Raw genomic sequence first — 21,667 nt, 5'->3', positions numbered from 1 at the left:
TCCTTATAGTCACACAGTAGTTAAGTGGAGAATGAGGGGCTTGAACCCTAGACTACAGAAAGTGGCTCATTAACAGCTCATAGTCTCAATCCTCTGAACTAACTGCCAGACAGTAGATAACTACATTTCCAGATGTTCAATTATATTTGCTTTCAAATGCATACCTCTCAAATGTACATCGTTATGAGAAACAATCCTCCATTTGAGTTGCAAAGCTATAACACAATGAAAGGGTTTGGCCTACTTTCTTTGTTAAGAATTGCTTGAACAAATAGCCATAATACTAAATAATAGCAATTCATCAAAAGAATTCTTTTTAAGTATGAAGAAACAGTTAATAACCATACACTGAGTTTCCAAGTGAATCACATTGTTCTTATTTGTTCCACAGTATGAGACATAGTGTTACACATTTTGGAGATGGAAAGGCTAAAAGTGCAAGCATTTGTGTTTTTGAAAATATAGAAGTATCATTTTCAATGGAAAAAATGCTTCAAAAATCTTTAACCTTGGGGAAATCTAGCAGGAAATGGAAAATTTTGGATCCAGAAATTCCATTTACTCCTTAAGATTAGCGAGGAATTTGGCATACTAGCCATCATTTTGGCATATTGCTGGGGAAGAGGCATTGAAAGCACTTGAAAATTTCACTTGTCCTGAACAGCATCAGTAAGTAGCTCAGGAATTATTGTGAGCCTAGAAAGAAGTTGCCACTTAACATTTGTTTAAGGTCTTACAGGAAACTATATGTTGCTGACCTGAAGAGAAAAAAAGACAAACAGCAAGAGAAAATACTGACTTGTAAGAAGCAGAACAGTGTGTGGTATAAGACATGAAGAAGGGGCATGTTTTAAGACAAATAGATATTATCTTATCAAAAGCTGTAGGAGCTATCCAACTGGAATTACTGTCTCCCTACTGCAATTCTGAGACGCATGATGTGATGAGTGCAACACTGAAACACGAAGATCATTGAAGGAGGAGGCATGTTTTTAAGACAAATAGATATTATCTTATCAAAAGCTGTAGGAACTTCTTCTTCTGCTTCTGGCTTTTCCCGGTTAGGGGTCACCACAGTGGATCACCTGTCTGTGTATGATTGGCAATGGAGTTTTACAGTGTCGAACTGCCAGCCCGGCACCCAACCTTCCACAGAAGGCACACACACGCATGCCTAGGGCCAATTTAGAGTGTCCAATCCACCTACAGCATGTCTTTGGGATGTGGGAGCAAACTGGAGCACCCGCAGGAAACCCATGCGACCACAGGGAGAACATGCAGACTTCGCACAGAAGGCATCCCAACCGAGGATCGAACCAGAGAACCTCTTGCTGTGAGGCGGCAACACTAACCACTGCACCACCGTGGCCAACCCAAAAGCTGTAGGAACTATCCAACTGGAATTTCTGTCTCCCTACTGCAATTCTGAGATGCATGACTGCAAGTCCCAGAACTTAAACAAGTGAAACTACAGGAAAAGAGAGAATCAATGTTCTCTCACTCCAGCTACTTTTCTATACTAAACCTGCCATACTTTAGAGCATGTGGAATATGCAGAGGCACATCAGTCTCAGACTAAGTACAGTTACCAGTTTATGCTCTAGGACTCTTAATTCCCCGGAATTCATTAAAGGGACTAGAGTGATATGTATGGCTCACACTAGGTAGATTCTGCTCCCACATCATGGCATTCTGCAATTGAGGAACATGTTAGTGGCAATGAGGAATGAGCTTAATCATCTAATTTGCAGGTCTGAATTGCAGTCACTACCACAATGCACAGATCACATTAGTAAACTGCTGCTCATGAAGACATTGGCATCCCCCTCGTCACTCTCCAACACATCCAAGTACAGATGCAAACACACACTACAATCCATGTATCTGTCAATGGTAATGCCTCCCAACTACCTAGTGGTTCTTCCCCTACCCTCGATGTCTACATTAGTTGAAGGGACATTAAGGTGCAAGGTTTTAGAGTACTCCTTCGTAGCTAGTATCCCCCCCCCCCAGCCCCAATCTCTGTACTGATGTAAATACCATTGTGGCACAATTGTGGTTCCCTGGTAAAAGTGTTTCCCACAAATCCTTGTAACAATGCAAGTGCTATTATGGCACAATTGCAGTTTCTCTTGTGAACAGTGTCCCCCCACCCCATACTGATACAAGTGCCATTATGGCACAATTGTAGTTTCCCTACTTGCTAATGAATGCCCCCCACTCTTAATCCCTGTAGTGATATAGGTGTCATTATGGCACTCAAGGTTACAGTAATACCTGGTATCTAGGGGGGTCCCCCACCTCTGATTCCAACAGTTTTGTGTTTTGTGGATGAACACAGCCTTTTGGCTATGTCCACTACCATGATATGATGAGGCCAGTCATGCCTTCTTGAATCACTCTATGTGGTCCTGGGGGACAGCATGCATGGATAATTAGCACATGCATCTCCCTTGGGCTGCCTCATTAGTATTCAGCATGGCTGTGGAGCCAACCCCACATGGTACTGTACATCTTCATGCTAGAACACTATGCAGCACCATGTTAGGCCCCCATTCTGAATATAAAATGGTCACCGCTATGTGTACACCAAAGTGTGCACATCACAATACATTTACAAATGCCTCACATTAATCTTGGATTTTAAATAATTTATCAAAACTATTGCTACGGTGTTAAAATAGTCCACTAAGGAAATTTGTAGATGCAAAATAAAATGCAAGTCAAACAAGAATGTGGGAATGTGCTACTAAAGTGACATATATGTAGAAAAATGTGAAAATGCAATGTTACAGTAATGGACATAAGTGAAAAAATATATAATTCCATGCAATTGAAATTCAAACTTTATATGCCAGGTGTGATCATTAGCCTTAGAGGAAACAATGCCCTACATTTAAACAATTTTGCTGAATACATGCCAGAAAACATTTTGTAAAGATGTGCAAAAAAGGGTATTATAAAGCATAATCTGTTTCTGGGCAATTCTGAAATAAAAATAATAAAAAGCTGAGATAATGACATCTGAAAATGCACCGAAGGGCTTCAGAAAAGAATGCAGGTCAGACTGATTTCAGGAAACACTGAGAATTAATTAGTGGTGTACTGAATTTAAATTAGACAGAGGTGCAAACTATAATATTCTCTATGGAAAGTTAAAGCATGGGGCTAAATGCCAATGCAAAGAGAACTGTGTGTCCACTGTGAAGATGTTCTCGTCACCAGGTAAAGAAACAAAGTCAAAAGACTGACTATAAAACTAAGAGCTATACATTTTAAGCAGAGTGCTTAAGTAAATTCTCCTAATATTCTAGATCACTTGTTTTGCGAGATCCTATAAACAGTAAGATGTATTCAAAGTATAAAAGTAGAAACAGAGCAGCGAGTCTCACAGTCACAGACATTTCATATATTTTGTAGTGTCATGGACAGGGCAACATCCTTCATTGGTGATTCATTTGCAGGCTTAGGAAGTTTGAAAGAGCATGTCATTTAAAAATAAAACCTTTTGTTAGATCAGTCATAAATGGTCCAAGGAAAGCCCCACCAGCTCTCAGGATTAAAAAAGGTGAATACTGAAAAATATACAAAGTTTAGGCGTCATTAAGGAGGATTCAGATCCAAGACAGGCGAAAGGTATGACCAATCTTTTTAATGAAGGATAATTGTACTGTTATGTACTGCATTGTATGCACACATTTTCTAGAGGTATTGAAATCTGAAATACAGACATCTGCCATTAATAGTAGACTTCCCCACTATACACTATAAATCACTGTTTTTTAGCAGGGAAAAGAACAAAAATATGAGGTAAAATTGAGGATATTCTGTGATGTTAAGGGCAGCTGACAGGCATGGATGTAATTGTGTCCACAAATAAAAACTTGTTTTCACATACGAGGTCTGCCACCATCAGTAGACCACAGCAATGGTCATCTCACTCCTTTCGCTTTCGCATAGATTGCTTCCCCCCCCCCTTCATATCAGTAATGGATGCCAAACTGCATTTTCCAAACTCAATCACAACAGTAATTATTTTAAACATTATTTAATCACGTCTGTAAATAGAATTCCACCTTAATTATTGAAAATGTGAGATACTGCCTCTCCTACTGGCAGCATTTATATAAAAAGAAGAATGCTTATACCAACTTCAGAAGCTCACTGCATGCAGAAAAAAACAGAACATTCCTTTGTCCAAAAAAGTAAATGTCTCAGGTGTTCCTCATTTTGAGCAGGCTCCATTCTTGCAATACATTTACCATGTATGACCATCTTCAGGGAGAGTCATAAGGAAGGCAAACACTTTCTAAAAAAGCAACATCTCCTAGTGAGTGTCTAATCCACATCTAAAATAAGCTTATCTCCATCTCTCTCTCTCTCTCTCTTTGAAATGGTTGTGCTTCCTATATTCTCACTGGTACCCCAGTGTGTCCCCAACCACCAAAAGGGATCAGTTGTGAGGCATGCGTTAACATGCACCCCATGTTTGTATCACCAGTGCCTCAGATGCATGAGCTGCTAATCAAACTAGGATAGCCTGGATCATACTCAGGGCTTTATCCATCTATGCCACTGGTCAAGACGAACACAATATATAAAATAGAAGCCAATTACTAATACAAACTAAGAGCAACTGCACTTTCCAAATTCCATAAACAATTACCTTATAAAATCTTTCACATACAGTACATCTAGATAAAGGAGGATATTGGCTCCAAACAGTTTTAATTGTGGAGCTCTTAATATAAATAATTAATAAATGTGTCAATTTTGTTCAGTTGTAACAGACTAGGAGAACACAATAGCAAAAAGTAGGAGGACTGCTGTCTCCTGTGAGTTAAATGAAAACACCTACACTGGTATGTTGTAAATGAAGTGCATTTCTGAAGAGCTGTAAGTTACATGCACTGGGAATTTGGATACAACTCAAATTGTATACACCAAGGCTCATTCTGGAGCAATATTTTTCTGTGGATCAAAAGCTAAATGAAAGTCTTTGAAGACAGACAGGAAAACGTATGAAGTGACTGGAATGAAAAAAACACTTACTTGTAGGTGGGGGAGCAAAAGTCAGAACTTAAGTATTAGTACATATGTATGGGAAACCAAAAACAAGAGACAAATGGGAAGAAAAGATGAAATAATTTATTTCCGCACAACAACACTGTTATGGTGATGAGCTGCTACAATAATCTGTTTGACAGTGCAATCAAAAAGATACTTTTTAAATATATCATATTAAAACACACATACAAGAAGAAATAAAGCTGCGAGTAGGTACATTAACAGTAGTGAACGCTAACAGTATATGTGTAACGTGACCAGCAGTGGCAACACCTGTTTTGATGTGGTAAAGTTATAAAACACCAAACAATTCTATACAATATATAAAACAAATGATACATACATGCAAAAGCAAAGTGCATGTATATTGACCCAAGGGCCTTCATCTGCAATTACACCGGGATCAGCATGCAGTGGGTGTCAAGCAGTATAGGAATGAAGGCACAGAAACAAGAGTCTAGTGTCATGTGACCAAATAATAGCAGCACACATTGTATAGGCAGCAACATGCCAGCTGTGGCTAATGGGTACTGCAGTATCACAGGTGTGCATCCACACAGAGGTCAGGAATGACCTAAGTCATAAGCTGGTACATATGCAGTGACTGGAATGTAAGCCATCCATTGTGGCAGCAGGCCTGGAGGCTAGTGTGTGCACAGCAGAGTCTGTACACTGTGCTCATGAATCAAAAAGAGGCAAAACAATTCAGTGAAGCCAATGAAATCCTCCACATCATCAAACCCTACATAACCCAGCTTCACGCAGACAGCACAGCATCACCACCACATATCTCCAGGCAATAAAAAGCATGCATATTACTAGCCTGCAGGTACTGAGTCTTCTACAACTACAGTCACCATATGATAATCATGGACATACAGTATATGATGCACAGAATGGCTGCATGAAAGTGGATGTGGTACACTATAGCATGTCCAAAGCAAAGTTACAGGGCAGCTTAGTGCAAGGCAACCCCCAACAAAGTATGGCATTGGAATGTATACAAACAGATTAATGCAATGTCTCAGAAGTCAAAAATACATCATAGAGTGTCACACATACAACAAAGTACATTAATGGAGTAGCAGCAATGCCTTATACATTAAGCAAGCAATAATGCCCAACAGGGTGTGTGTTACTGCGGATATAACCTCCACCCAGGGATGTGTTGTCAGGCCTCTACACCCCTGGAAAGGTGTTATTTCCACAACAATAACATATGCCTTGGAGGGTTTTATTGTGCTTAGACAATGGGCTGTCAACTGTTGTGTTTTACTTACTTTTTTGCTACTATATTATTTTTTTATACATTTCTGATGTAAAATAGTTCCTCTGCCTAATGTTTCAAACTTGCTGTACTATATGTTAATGGTGTTGGAGGAAGCATTTTACATCCAAATTATAACAGTTTTAAAAAATACCCAGATATTTACTTTTTTGGTACCTTAACTCCTAAAACATTTGGTTTGCTGCCAGTCACCTGAGACTGAAGTTATTAAATAATGACATACATTTGAGTTTCAGAGTTTTATTTCCTTCAGAAAATTCATGCTAACACAAATCTTTAAAACACCTCTACCAAACACAAAACCAAATACTACACCCCTACTGTTAATATGCTCAAACTCATCTATCTCCACAAAAACATTCTCTTAGCTGGAGACATCCATCCCAACCCTGGTCCAACACACTTCCACTGCTAGCCCTCCTAACCCCAAAGTTAACAATCTCGCAAACAAAACATCTTTCCTTCTATTCAATAAACACTAGGAATATTCTGAACAAAGTAAGTGAACTACATGCTTGGATCTCCCACCATACTCCTGATATCCTTGTTCTGACTGCAACCTGGCTGAAATCCCAACACCAAGACATAGAGATATTGCCCTCTGGCTATAGCATACACCATCTAGATCAACCAAAAAGGAAAGGTGGAGGCATTGCTATCCTACACTCTAACCACCTTACCATTTCTAACTCTACTTTTACATCCCAAGCCTTCTCCCCAGCTGAAATTTTATCTGTAAACCTAAATATTAATAGCCATTCCACTATCACCATTGTAGCAATTTACATTCTACCAGGTGATAACATCCCCCTACTGGAAAATATGCTTGCTCATATCTCCCAACACATCCCAAATTAAATTATCATTCTTGGGGATGTCAACATTAACTGCCTATCTCTCCTCTCAAAACTCCTCACAACACCTTAATCTCTATGGCTTTACTCAACTCATCTCTGATCCCACTTATTTCAATAACTCCCATACAGCCTCATCTCTGCTTGACTGGATTCTTGTCTCACACCCTTCCAAATACCATAACCCTGAAACACTACCAAATTCGCTAAGTGATCACTGCCCAATAAAAATACTCAGATACACATCCCATCAAGCTAAACCTCAAAGGTTTATCAAACACCGAAAAATAACAAACTTTAATCCTGAAACTCTCAAATCTTTACTATCAAAAGTGAACTGGAATCCCTTAAAACTATTCCCTTTGGATGAAGCTGTCCACTTTAACTCCACTTTCCTTAGTATTTTAAATTCTGTGGCAGTCCTTGGAACAGTTCGCATAAAGTCTAACATAGCCCCATGGCTGACCGTAAACACACGTGCACTACTAAAAACAAAAGAGAGAGCATGGAAAATTTGAACTAAAACTAAACATCAACCAGACCTTTAGAAATATAAAGAACTTGGAAATCTTTCCAAAAGTCACATAAATAAAGATAAGATAAACTTCTACAATAATCCATCTTCTACCTTTAAATCCAACCCTAAAAAGTTCTGGCACTCTGTAAATCAAATACTACACCCAGGTATGCAAGCCGCCCCTAATCCACATCCTGAAAAAACACATGAGGAAACTACCTCCATATTTAACAACTACTTTATGGACTCAATATCCAAATTACTAAATCAAGACACAAACCATCCCACCAACAATAATAGACCCAATAGCTCAAACTCTTCCATCAGTAGTAACCCTACCACTACCTTCTCCCTCAAACCTGTCTCCACTAACTATATTAAAACTCTACTATCTACATTAAAACCTTGCTCCGTATCTGTAGGCAACATTCCCTCTACATCCCTTCAGGCTGCTGCTGATTGTTCTTGCTTTCCCAGTTTCTATTCTAATAAACCGCTCTATCACAAATTCCATATTCCCTTCCATCTGGAAGCAATTTTACACCCTTCAAATACACAAAGCAGGAAACTCCATAGATATAACTAATTTTAGACCCATAGCCATACTCTCACCACTCTCCAAAATTCTGGAAAAATGTATACACAATCAAGTCTTAGACTACCTTCTGCAAGAAAATCTACTCACAGCTACCCAACATGGCTTTTGTCCCATGCACAGCACCACTACAGCTCTCATGTCTTTCCTAAACTCTATCACTAGCTAGAGACAGTAACAAACTTATTTCCTGTCTCTTCATTGACCTCTCAAAGGCCTTTGATACAGTCTCTCATCAACTCCTTCTCCTTAAACTAGCAAACTTACACTTCTCTCCATCCACCACATCTGGGTTTAACAGCTATCTCTCTGATAGACTCCAATCAGTCAAATGGCTCTCAGCTTTCTCCCCTCTTTTTCTTATTAAAACGGGTGTTCCACAAGGCTCCATCCTTGGGCCATTTCTTTTTAACATCTTTACCAACCTTCTCTACTCTTCCTGTCCTGGATCCTCACTGATACAATATGCAGATGATCCTACACTTATCACTATTGCTGAATCACCAACTCAAATAAAATCACACACACAGTCCTTTTAACTCTGTAGAAAACTGGCTATCTGGAAACTAACTTATCCTTAATCCACAAAAAACCAAATTACTACTCCTTCTCCCTAAAAACCTTAACCACATACAGTCTTCCTTCTCTTCTGTCACAAAATAATACTCAAATACAGGTGGACACTAGTACAAAACTCTTAGGTGTTACTATTGATGATAGACTAACCTTTGATTTACACGTCAATAATTGTAGCAGAAACACATCTCAAGCTAGGTCTCATCTATAGAAACAAAAAATATCCTACTAAACAGCAAAACTAACCCTTTCAAATGCCTACCTCTTACCCACTTTACTTTATGGCCCCCAAATTCTCACCAGCCTCAACACTGGACTACTAAACAAGTTAGAAACAACTTATAACAGGATTGCCAGATTTGCTGCCCAAACTTCTTACAAATCCCATCACTGTCTCTCACGAAAAGAACTAAATTGGCTAGAATTACCTAACCTGCTTCAGTATAATCAGTTTCAGATTATTCATTCCATTCTCTACAAACCCTCTTTCAGTCCAACTATCTCATCTCTAATCTCTCATTACCTACCCACAAGATTACTCCGCAGCTCTGAACAAGGCCTACTAAAAATCTACAAACCAAGGGCCAAAACAGGTCACCTAGTCTATAGCTTTAACCCTTCTAAGGCCTGGAATAGCCTACCACTAGGTATAAGATCTCGTGAACATCCCAATCAATTCAAAACCCCTACAAAAAATACCTTCATGAAAATGGACTTGCCAATGTAATTATCCCCCGTAAACACTCCCCTACAACCTTCTACTTCTCTCCTCTCTTCCTTCCCTTCAATAAACAAACTTACTACTTTATCTTCTCCTCTTGGTACATCACTGTACAAACATAACTAGTAAAATATTTCAGCTATGTAACTATTGCACTATTATGTATATAATATTTATGAATGTATCCCTCTGATGAATGTATTTCTATATGTGGCAAGACACAAAACACTCCACAGGGTGAATGTCTCACTATAAGTATAAAACGTGATAAATAGTCCAAGTAGAATAGAGCAGCAGAGACAACCATGTAACATCAAAAACACCAGGCACTCAGTTCTAAAACGAATTGTACACTTTAAAGACTTCATTCATTTTACAACTGAGTGCCTGGCATTTTTGATGTTACATGGTTGTCTCTGCTGCTTGATTCTACTTGGACTATGCATTTCTATATGCATTTCACTTGCCACAGTTTAATGTATGACACTGTAATGCAGTAATCTGTGGTACTGATGAATGGTGTGGCACTGTAATGCAGTAATCTGTGGTACTGATGAATGCATTTCTATATGTATTCAATATGTAAAATTTTTATTTTCTGTTGGAGCTTTTCTCCTCGAGCCTCCACTGAAAATGGGCATTTGTAGCCCAGTCGGACAAACCCGGTCAACAAATACAAAATAAATAAATAAATCTTCTTTTTCTTTTGGCTGCTCCCATTAGGGGTCGCCACAGCAGATCAACTGTTTCCATTTCTTCCTGTCCTCTGCATCTTGCTCTGTCACACCAACCACCTGCATGTCCTCTCTCACCACATCCATAAACCTTATCTTAGGCCTTCTTCTTTTACTGTTACCTTTCAGCTTCATCCTTAGCATCTTTTTCCCAATATACTCTGCATCCCTCCTCAGCACATGTCCCAACCAATGTAATCTTGCCTCTCTGGCTTTGTCTCCAAACCTTCCAACCTGGGCTGACCCTCTAATGAACTTATTCCTAATCCTGTCCATCCTCATCACATCCAGTGCAAATCTTAACATCTTCAACTCTTAATAAATAAATAAATAATAAATACATTTAGATTGTGTTAATCATGTGATATGACCCATATTGTCATATTTGCAGGTGCTGTGTTTGGGAAGTCTTTGATGACAAGACATCTACAACAACTGGAAAGGTCACAGAAATACCTCACAAAGAGGATTACCGGCCTCAAACAGATGCCCTATGCAGACCGTCTCAAAAAACTCCAGCTTTACTCCGTCGCATATCGCCTACTCAGAGGCGATCTCTGCCTAACATACAGAGCTATGTAAAACCCAGAGCTGCTGGACATGCTCCACGTAAAGAAATCTTAATCCCTCCAAGCTACACGCTCTAGGGAGCTAACCCTTGTCACCACAATAAACACAACATGCTGGAGGGACAGATTCCTATCCCAGAGACTTCCCATACTCTGGAACAAACTACCTGTCTATATCAAACAAAGTTCCTCATTAGCACTCTAAAATAAAAATCTTGATGACTGGATGGGAGATAGGAAATTCACCCCGGGAATCACTTCTGTGGCTCTGCTTGACAGGGGCACAGGAAAATAATTTTCTTGGGTGGCAAAAGCCAGGGTACCGTTTGGCTAGGCTTATATAGGCCCTAGAGCCAATAGCCTAGTACCTACCTATGAACCTACGATGGAAATAATGCAGTGTAGTTGGATAGTCTGGTAAGAGCTAAGGAGGAGATCTTGTCACAGCTCGGGGACCAATGCTAAACAGCTGTGGTCTCTGCGGTGGAGTTTAATGTTGAAGGTTTGGAGGACAAGACCTGTGTAGGATTGGCTGTGAAGGTTGTAACAGGTTAATTATATTAATAAAATGTTTAATGCTCTTATCTTCATTATTATCTGTATAAACAGCAATGGATACTTCCAACATTCTACAAGGAAATACAAACAGCTGCACTTTTATTGACTATAATGAGACATTTTAAATTATGTTCTACATTTTTTGTAAATTGACTGCTATCTGTAATATTAAACCAATAGTGATTGCATTATTGTGTTAATTCATATATAAAATTTCTACAGTACCTGCAGGCTGGAGCTTATCACAGCAATCAATAATGACAAAACAGAGAAACTAATTCTGGATGTGATGCCAGTCCTCTGTAGGTCGCAAGCACATCATACACACAATATGTACACCTATGGGCAATCCAGAGGATTAGCAGTTTACCAACTACATTTTATTGGGCTAGAGGAAGCAAAATGGCAAAGTTGCACTCTATTGAGCATAGATTTATCAAGTGGATTTCTTGAGTTTTTCACACTATTGTGTTGGTAGATGAAAAACTTATAATTTTTTCCATTAATAGTACAGAAGAATCAATGAAACTCATTTTCAGATGACTCAATCAAATGTGTGGAAACCAGAAAAAAACAGCTTCCACTGAAAAGCAGCACTTCAAGCAGGAACTAAATGACTGAAGCAGGCAATGTGAGGCAGCAATGCTAACTGCTGCATCACTGTACTACTGCACATAAAAAAATAACATGCATGTTACATAAAGGAACTAAATTACTGAAGCAGGCAATGTGAGGCAGCAATGCTAACTGTTGCATCACTGTACCACTGCACATAACAAATTAACATGCATGGTACATAAAGGAACTAAATTACTGAAGCAGGCAATGCATGGTAAAAAAAATAAAAAATAAAAAATACTGGTTTCCTGCCTTTCTGAACTAGAATAGTCCAGTTTACAGGTTATTGCTGAATCCAGGGCTGTGTTACAAGTTTCTGTGTTGCCCATACCTTAGCAGCCTATCTGTCCCTGGAGGAGTGGTTTCAGCACAGAAGTTAGTAGTTTATTGGTCATTTTGGGCTAATTTCTATCTCTTTCACTTCCCTGCTATAAAAACCACATTTGCGCAGTTTTTGCACTTGTATTCCGCTCAGCAAGTGCCTTCCAGGTATTCTGCAGAGTCTACAGCAGCAGAGAGACAAAAGAGTGACTTTGGAGTGATTAAGTATCATTTTTCTGCTTTTCTTGTTGTCTTAACTAATTCCACCTAAAACGCCAGTTTTTTTAGCGAATCTGTGATTTAAAAAGTTTGTTATTGCTACATATTGTACTTATTTGCTGCCTACACTTGAATTAAATCATTTTTGCATTTAAATAATCTGTTTAACTGTTGTAGGCTACATACTAAAATGTGATAGCCTTATCTGTGCATTTAAAGTGTTTTGATTGTATCTACTATATTTTCTGAAAAAAGAAAAATATATATATATACTTCTTTACAAAAAACAGTCACAACAGCAATCAGGTACCTCAAGAAAAAACAATAAACCAGTTTAACTATAGAAATAAAATAGAGGTAAGGCTGCAGGTCTCTCCAAAGAATTTTATTGTCAGGTTACACAAGCGCTTTCACTATTTGGCTTCTTCAGGTGTATCCAACAACTGAAATATACCTGCATTTATACTAGTTATTACATGGTTGCCTACTAATGTTCTTAAAGACATATACACCTTGAAGCCATAGAAATACATATATAACATGCATACAATCACTTGTGACATACATTTACTATATAAAACATTTTTAAAACATAAGGATAAAAAATATATAAAAGCATAATAACTATTTAAATTACCTACGCAATGCTCTATTTTCTAAAACTGGCTTTAATGGTACGTAGTCATTCAGACCATGTCCATTATTTGTTCTTAATTTCACCATCCATTTTGTTTCCAGATCTTCTGTTCTAACCTTGACATCACCACCCCTCACATTTTCAAAGCATCTATCTATCACTCTGAAAGTAAAATAATGCTGCATACTCTTCTCTTTAACGTGTTTGGCTAAAGCATTAAACAAGCTCCCCTTTGTTGAATGCAAGGTTTTATAAAAAGGACTCTCCTTTATTCCTACATTGGACTCTGATATCACAGAAGTGCTATTAGATATCAAGATGTCTACTAGAAATTTAATGTTAAAAATTTTGTTTTCTAGTAATGATGTTAATAGTGATTTTGTGTACAAGAAGCCTAGTTGTTTTATACCCAAAATGAGTCCTTTAATTACTGCATTTGAGCAGATATGTATTGATGATGCTTATAAAATTTTTCATGAACAGGAAATGTTGAGTGATAGCAAGAAATGGTATAATTTAACTAAAGATGAATGTATTGCTTTAAAAAAATTACGAATGAATCAGTCTATCATGATACGTCCTGCAGATAAAAGGGGGACCTACAGTCGTCCTGGATAAGGATGACTATGACAAGAAAATGTTTCTTCTTTTGAATGATGATGCCATTTATAAACCTATTACCTCAGTAAAAGTTAACAAAATGATCAATTATGTTCATAAGCAGTTAAAAGGGATGGCCAGTATGAATATTTTGGATGAAAATTTGTTTCAGTATTTTCTTATTCTCAATCCCACTATCCCCATGATAGAAGGTCTACCTAAGGTACATAAAAATAAGGAAAATTCCCCAATGAGGCCAACTGTATCTGGTAGAAATTGGTGTACTGAAGCCATTTCTATTTATCTGGAAACGTCTCTTAGAAGTCTTATAAATAATTCAGACTATATTCTAAAAGATAATGAACAGTTTTTGCTAGAGACCTTTATAAGTTTTGCTACATGTTACGCTTGATGTTGTTTCATTATTTACAGTAATACCCAATGATCATGGAATTAAAAGTGTAGCTGAATTAATGCACAGAAATGGGAATTATGATCATAAGAAGACAGAATTAACATGCAGGTTGTTAAAGCTGGTATTGGAAAATAATGTGTTTGTGTTTAAAGATAAAATTTATTGGCAATGCCAAGGCGTTGCTATGGGAACATCTTGTGCGAACAGTTATGCCAATGCTGTGATGTTGGAGTGGGAGAAAGATTTCTTAAAGAAAGGTGATTTTAGGAATGAAATTTTGTTTTATTGTTGATTTGTAGATGACCTTTTTCTGTTATGGGGAGGCTCTGTAGAAAAACGTAGAATGTTTGTAGATTTTATTAATGTATCAACAAACTTTCTTAAATTTACATGAAGTTATTCCGCTAGAGCAATAAGTTTTCTAGATGTTCTTGTTATGCTGGAAATGAATGGTAAATTAAATATCAGGATGTTTAGGAAGGAATGTCATGTAAATAACCTTCTTAGAAGGGATAGCATGCATCCTCAGTTCACATTTAGAAATGTAGCACAAAACCAAGTATATCGAGCCTCTCGATTCAATGCGATGGAGAGGGACTTTATGACACAATTGGATACAGTAAAGGCAGATTTATTGGAAAGAGGCTACGATCAGAGGATGATTGACTCAAGTGTCAATACTGTCAGGAATTTGAGGCATAGCAGAGCTAAACCCTATTTTTCCCAACAGATAGAAAATAATAATAGAGGAAAATCTACAAATGTACAACCCCTTAAGTTATGCTTTAGTTATTCAAGAAACATAAAATGTTATACAAGTATTGTTAATAAGCACTGAAACATTTTAACCTCAGATAAACAAGTAAGCAAACTGGTAGATGCATTTCCACAATTCACCTTCAAGAATAAGAAATCTTTAAAAAGACAATTATGTAGCCCTAGAGACTTTAGTATACAGAGTGGCAGTTTGGGTACCAAACCATGCACTAAATGTCAATTTTGTAGGTTTATAGATACAAATATTAATTTTTCACATCCAGACTCAGGTGTAGTTTATACATTTAAAATCAGTACCAAATGTGATTCCCCGCATGTGGTATATTTAGCTACTTGTAAAACCTGTAACAAATTCTTTGTAGGGAAAATGGATAGGTTACTACAAGATAGAATCAGAGAGCATGTATACCACATTAAAAAGGGGAGCTTGTTTAATGCTTTAGCCAAACATGTTAAAGAGACGAGTATGCAGCATTATTTTACTTTTAGAGTGATAGATAGATGCTTTGAAAATGTGAGGGGTGGTGATGTCAAGGTTAGAACAGAAGATTTGGAAACAAAATGGATGGTGAAATTAAGAACAAATAATGGACATGGTCTGAATGACTACGTACCATTAAAGCCAGTTTTAAAAAATAGAGCATCGCGTAGGTAATTTAAATAGTTATTATGCTTTTATATATTTTTTATCCTTATGTTTTAAAAATGTTTTATATAGTAAATGTATGTCACAAGTGATTGTATGCATTTTATATATGTATTTTTTATGGCTTCAAGGTGTATATGTCTTTAAGAACATTAGTAGGCAACCATGTGATAACTAGTATAAATGCAGGTATATTTCAGTTGTTGGATACACCTGAAGAAGCCAAATGGTGAAAGTGCGTGTGTAACCTGACAATAAAATTCTTTGAAGAGACCTGGAGCCTTGCCTCTATTTTCTTTCTATAGTTGAAAAAATATATACTTGTTACCCGCCTTTCTGAACTAGTACAGTCCAGTTTTCATGTTATTGTTGATTCCAGGGTTGAGTTACAAGTTTCTGTGTTGCCCATACCTTACTTGGATAGAAGGAAGTTTCTCTGTTCACCTGTGAGAGAGGGGAGCTTTGAGCAGCCTGTCCCTGAAGAGAGTGGTTTCAGCCCAGAAGTTAGTAGTTTATCGGCCATTTTGGGCTAATTTCTATCTTTCACTTCCCTGCTATAAAAAACACATGTGTGTGGTTTTGTGCACCAGGCAGCGCCATTTAGCTAGAGTCAAACTATTCTCTGCTCCATAAAGTCTACTCTTCAATTTTTCCCTTGGAACTAGACAAACCTTCAACTTTAGCACTCAAACCATTCATTTCACAGTCAAGCACTTGCTTAAAGCTCATAGCAAGCACTAATTAACCCTAGCACTAGACCCCCCTATACTGTCCAGAAGGACAAGGCTCTCTATTTGTCCCCACCAGCCAATCAGAAAAACAGCTTACTCTACCTATTCAGGCATGTCTAAAGGGCAGTTGCCGGTGTACTCTCCAGTCCAACTGGTGAATCTGGGCATTTTGAAGCAATGTTACAACTGCCTCATGTACACAGACAACCCTCTCCTCCTACCACCAAACAGCAAGTATATAACACAATCCCAGCTGGCCTCCAAAGGTCCTCACCACTAAATCAAAGCAGAGAGATATCGTAGAAGAACACCAGTATGAGGACCACCACGATTATGCAGCAAAAATTCTTCTTTATTAGGTACAAAAAGAGATGAGCGCTTTCACGTACGAACTGTACGCTTCTTCAGATCTATTTAATTGTAACTGAACTAGTTCTTTATATAGTACATATAATTGACAAATTACATCAATTAATCACTTAGTGTAGTAATTACAAAATTAAGTGCAGAGAGCTGTCATATCTAGTAAAGTTTCAATGCAGTTTCTGAAGGAATCATGAAGCTGTCTCACTCTATATATAAACAAAATTAAAAACAAACATAAAAAGACAAACACTAATATATGCGAGAGATGCAATTATACAGCCAAACTGGAGGCAAAGCTCTCTCAACTCAAGACTGGAACTGACAGTCAAGAGGAGTATGGTAATACTTGCAACACACCACCAGCCTCACATAAACCTAATAAACCAACACCGGCAAATAACACACATGAATACATGAAAACATACTCGGGGGCTCTAAATAAAAATCTGCAAAAGCAACAGAGACCTCCAAAGCAGACATCCAAGCAACCTCCACACCCCATCACCAACCATGAAACACAAACTTCACATAATCAGTTTGCCACACAATCACAGCCCTTAATGCAAAATAACATACACAACACACTAGTAATAGGTGACTCTATAGTCAGGCAACACTGATGTCCCACTAACTAGGCTGAACAAGGAGAAGGTTACAGTTAGCTGCCTGTCAGGTACCAGGATCCGCCACATAACACAAGCACTAAGGTCACTCCAGAACAAGTACAAATATGACTCTGTCATTGCCCATGTTGGTATGAATGACCTAAGACGTACCTCCCTGGACTACATGAAGAGAGACATGGAAGAGCTCTCTGATCATGTAGCCCAGGCCAGTATGACCCTGACCCTGAGTAGCATCCTGCCCTCACCAAGAATGATGCCACAGTATAAAGAAAAAATTATCAATTTCAACAATTGGCTAAGTTTCTGGTGTCATTTAAAGGAGATCCAGTATCTGTCCGCCTGGGATGACATGCTCGACAAGCCACGTTGCTTCGCAAGAGATGGCTTGCACCTGTCACCCTTAGGCTTTCGAATACTGGCCAAGGCTCTTGCTGCACCCATAGTGCCTTTTTTAGGCAAGGCTCAAAAGACAAACCCACCATCATAAATAGCACAAGTAACCATAAACTGAGGGTAATGCTACTCAATGCCAGAAGTCTAAACCTCAAAATGCACGCACTTGAGGCATTCCTCAGTATGGAGAACATCGACATCTGTGTAGTAACAGAAACCTGGTTTAAGGCTCCTGAGAGCACCCCAGCACTACTAGGCTATAACTCATACCAACCTTTAGGCCAGAGAACCAGAACTGAAACACAAAGGGAGGAGGTGTATCCATATTCATCAAGGATATCCACACCTCCAGGTTAGTGGTGCAGCACAATGCATCAGACATCATCCATGAGCAACTAACAACGGGCAAAACTGCAATCCAAATTGTAGCTTGCTACAGATCACCCACCATGGCCCAGGACCCCCATTCCGCATTTCTGGAGACACTGGGAAATATGAAGGTCCTACCAAATACCCTAATACTGGGTGATTTCAATTACCCAAACATAAACTGGGAGAACTACTCAAGTACTAACTCCCTTGCCCAACGCCTCCTAGAATTTATAAACTTGAATGCCCTGGATCAACTGGTCAACACCCCCACCACAGGGAACAACATATTGGACCTGGTCATCACCAACATGGGCGACCAGTGTTCCACATCGGAGGTCAACCCCTCGCTAGTTAGATCAGACCATAGACTAATCACTCTGGATATCCACATTCCGCCCCACCCCCAATCAAGGAAACCACCGTGAAAAACTTTTCAAAAGCAAACTTCACGTTACTTAAGACTGAGGTGGAAAGGTTCACAGCCTCCATGCTAAAGGACAATGCTGTCCAAGCTGCTGAAACCTTTACAAAGGCAGTCTATGAGCATCTGCAGGAATGCATGGATCATGCTATCCCAAGTAAAACCAAGACTCACTCCTCCAAGAAAAGAAGAACAGTCTGGTGGACCCCTGCTATAAACAAGCTATACAACAGGAGGAGGAAACTAGTACAGAAAAGAGTAAAATCCCAAGAAGGAAAGACATCCCTGATCAGCATCAGCAAGAAACTATGATCCCTCATTAAATCATCCAAGGCTAGGTTCGAAAGAAAAATTGCCAACGACTCCAAAGATAACCACAAAGCATTCTTTAGCTATGTCAAGAACCTAAGTGGAAACTCTCAGATCTGCTCTGAGTTAGTGCAGAATGGCACAAAATACACTGAACCGAGTGATACTGCTAACATTCTGGCAGACTTAGTGCAAACGTCACCCCCCTCTCACCCCCTAAAGGACCCATAACCATACCAGAAAAATGTAGGGCCCCATCAATCACAGACACACTGGTTAAAACAGCCCTATCCAAAGCCAAAAACACAGCTTCAATGGGACCGGACGGTGTCCCAGGCTGTCTCTTACAAGAGCTCCAAAATGAACTAACCCTCACCTAAACACATTGTTTAAACTCAGGCTCTCTACAGGCTATGTAGCCACAGAGTGGCGCACAGCAACGGTTATCCCACTCCACAAAGGTGGGACCAAAATGGACCCCGGGAACTATCGCCTTATAAGCCTGACTAGCCTGGTCTGCAAGGCTATGGTATGCATCATCATGGAACACATTAACAGAGACATTGGGAACCTCCAAACCTTGGACCATACCCAGTTTGGCTTTGTTAAGGGCAGATCATGCCTCCTAAACCTGGTGGACTTCTTTGAGATAGTTACCAAGTCATTAGACAAGGGAAAGGAGGTCCACACAGCCTACCTAGACCTCGCAAAGGCTTTTGACACCATTCCCCATTCCATTATTATAGACAAGCTCACCAGCTTGAACATAAACCCCTACGTCACGAGATGGGTTGCCAACTGGCTCATGGATAGAACCCACATGGTAAGAGTTGCAGGCTCTATGTCCAACTCTAAACCAGTTACAAGTGGCGTCCCCCAGGGATCAGTCCTAGGAACCGTCCTGTTTGGTATATACTTCTCAGAGGTAGAGGCAAGCATAGGAGGACTATGGCTGACCAACTTCGCAGACGACTGCAAACTAGGGGCCATAATTGATTCTCCAGCTGATAGACACCCTCCAGATGGGTCTCACTGAGACTGATACCTGGTGTCAAAATCATGGCCTCAAGCTAAATGCCAAAAAGTGCATAGTCATCCCCTTTGGAAAAAACAAAGTACCCACGAACTACCACATAGGTGGTAGTCCCCTAAATACAGAAAATGTAATAAGGGATCTGGGGACACAAGTAGATAGTAATCTCCACTTTGATAATCATATTGCCAAGGTGGTTAGAAAATCCTACTATGTGGCCCACCTAATCACAAAAGTGTTCACATCTAGAACAAAAGAGGTTATTGTGCCTCTCTACTCATCACTCATTAGACCCATCATAAAATACAACACCCCATTTGGGATGTACCTTACAAGACACCTGCAGCAGCTAAGACCACAAAAGTACCTCACCAAGAGGATTACTGGCCTCAAACAGATGTCCTATGCAGCCTGACTCAAGAAATTCCAGCTGTACTCGGTTGCATACCGCTTATTCAGAGGTGATCTCTGCCTGACATACAAGGCCATGTCCAACCCAGAATTGATGGACATGCTACACCTAAAAAACAACATGGTCTAGAGATATAAACCTCACCACAACAATAAACAGGACATGCTGGATAGATTCCTGTCCCAGAGACTACCCATGCTTTGGAACAGGATTCCAAAATACATCAGGCAGAGCCCCTCACTAACACTCAAAGAGAAACCTTGATGGGTGGATGGGAAACAGAAAATTTACCCCGGGGATCTCTGCAGTGGCTCTGCTGAACAGTGGCGCAGGGAACTAATGGCTCTGCTGGACAGAGACACAAGGAACTAATCTAAGGGGGTGGCGAAAGCCAACACATTCTGGCTAGGCTTATAAATGCCCTTGGTCAGATAGCCTAGTACTTACCTATGAACCTATAAAGGAACTAAACTACTGAAGCAGGCAATGTGAGGCAGCAATGGTAACTGCTGCATCACTGTACCACTGCACATAAATTAACATGCATGGTACATAAAGGAACTAAACTACTGAAGCAGGCAATGTGAGGCAGCAATGCTAACTGCTGCATCACTGTACCACTGCACATAAATTAACATGCATGGTACATAAAGGAACTAAACTACTGAAGCAGGCAATGTGAGGCAGCAATACTAACTGCTGCATCACTGTACCACTGCACATAAATTAACATGCATGGTACATAAAGGAACTAAACTACTGAAGCAAGCAATGTGAGGCAGCAATGCTAGCTGCTGCATCACTGTACCACTGCACATAAATTAATATGCATGGTACATAAAGGAACTAAACTACAGAAGCAGGTAATGTGAGGCAGTAATGCTAGCTGCTGCATCACTGTACCACTGCACATAACACATTAACATGCATGGTACATAAAGGAACTAAATTACTGAGGCAGCAATGGTAACTGCTGCATCACTGTACCACTGCACATAAATTAACATGTATGGTACATAAAGGAACTAAACTACTGAAGCAGGCAATGTGAGCCAGCAATGCTAACTGCTGCATCACTGTACCACTGCACATAACAAATTAACATGCATGGTACATAAAGTGTCACTACGAGGTTCATTAACAGGATATAATGTTCCACATGACGCCATGCACTTTTTTTAATTACTTCCTTTTTTGAAATATTAACAAATTACAGAAAGCTGTACATTTCATAAACAGACATAAAAGTGAATGTCTTATTTAATCACATTTATTTGGGCGGCACAGTGGTG

General features: G+C 39.2%; 1 protein-coding gene across 1 annotated transcript in view; it reads right to left on the bottom strand.

The window, feature by feature from the left end:
• The window catches only part of CGNL1 (cingulin like 1), a 1,082,391-nt gene that overhangs the window by 493,476 nt on the left and 567,248 nt on the right, over positions 1-21,667 (bottom strand). The gene's annotated exons all lie outside the window — the stretch shown is intronic.

The sequence above is a fragment of the Protopterus annectens genome, chromosome 7.part1 (assembly GCF_019279795.1).
Source record: "Protopterus annectens isolate FY-2018-M chromosome 7.part1, PAN1.0, whole genome shotgun sequence".
In the NCBI taxonomy this organism is placed as follows: domain Eukaryota; kingdom Metazoa; phylum Chordata; order Ceratodontiformes; family Protopteridae; genus Protopterus; species Protopterus annectens.
Note: the sequence above shows the minus strand (reverse complement) of the source record. Positions and strands in the feature narration are given on the sequence as shown.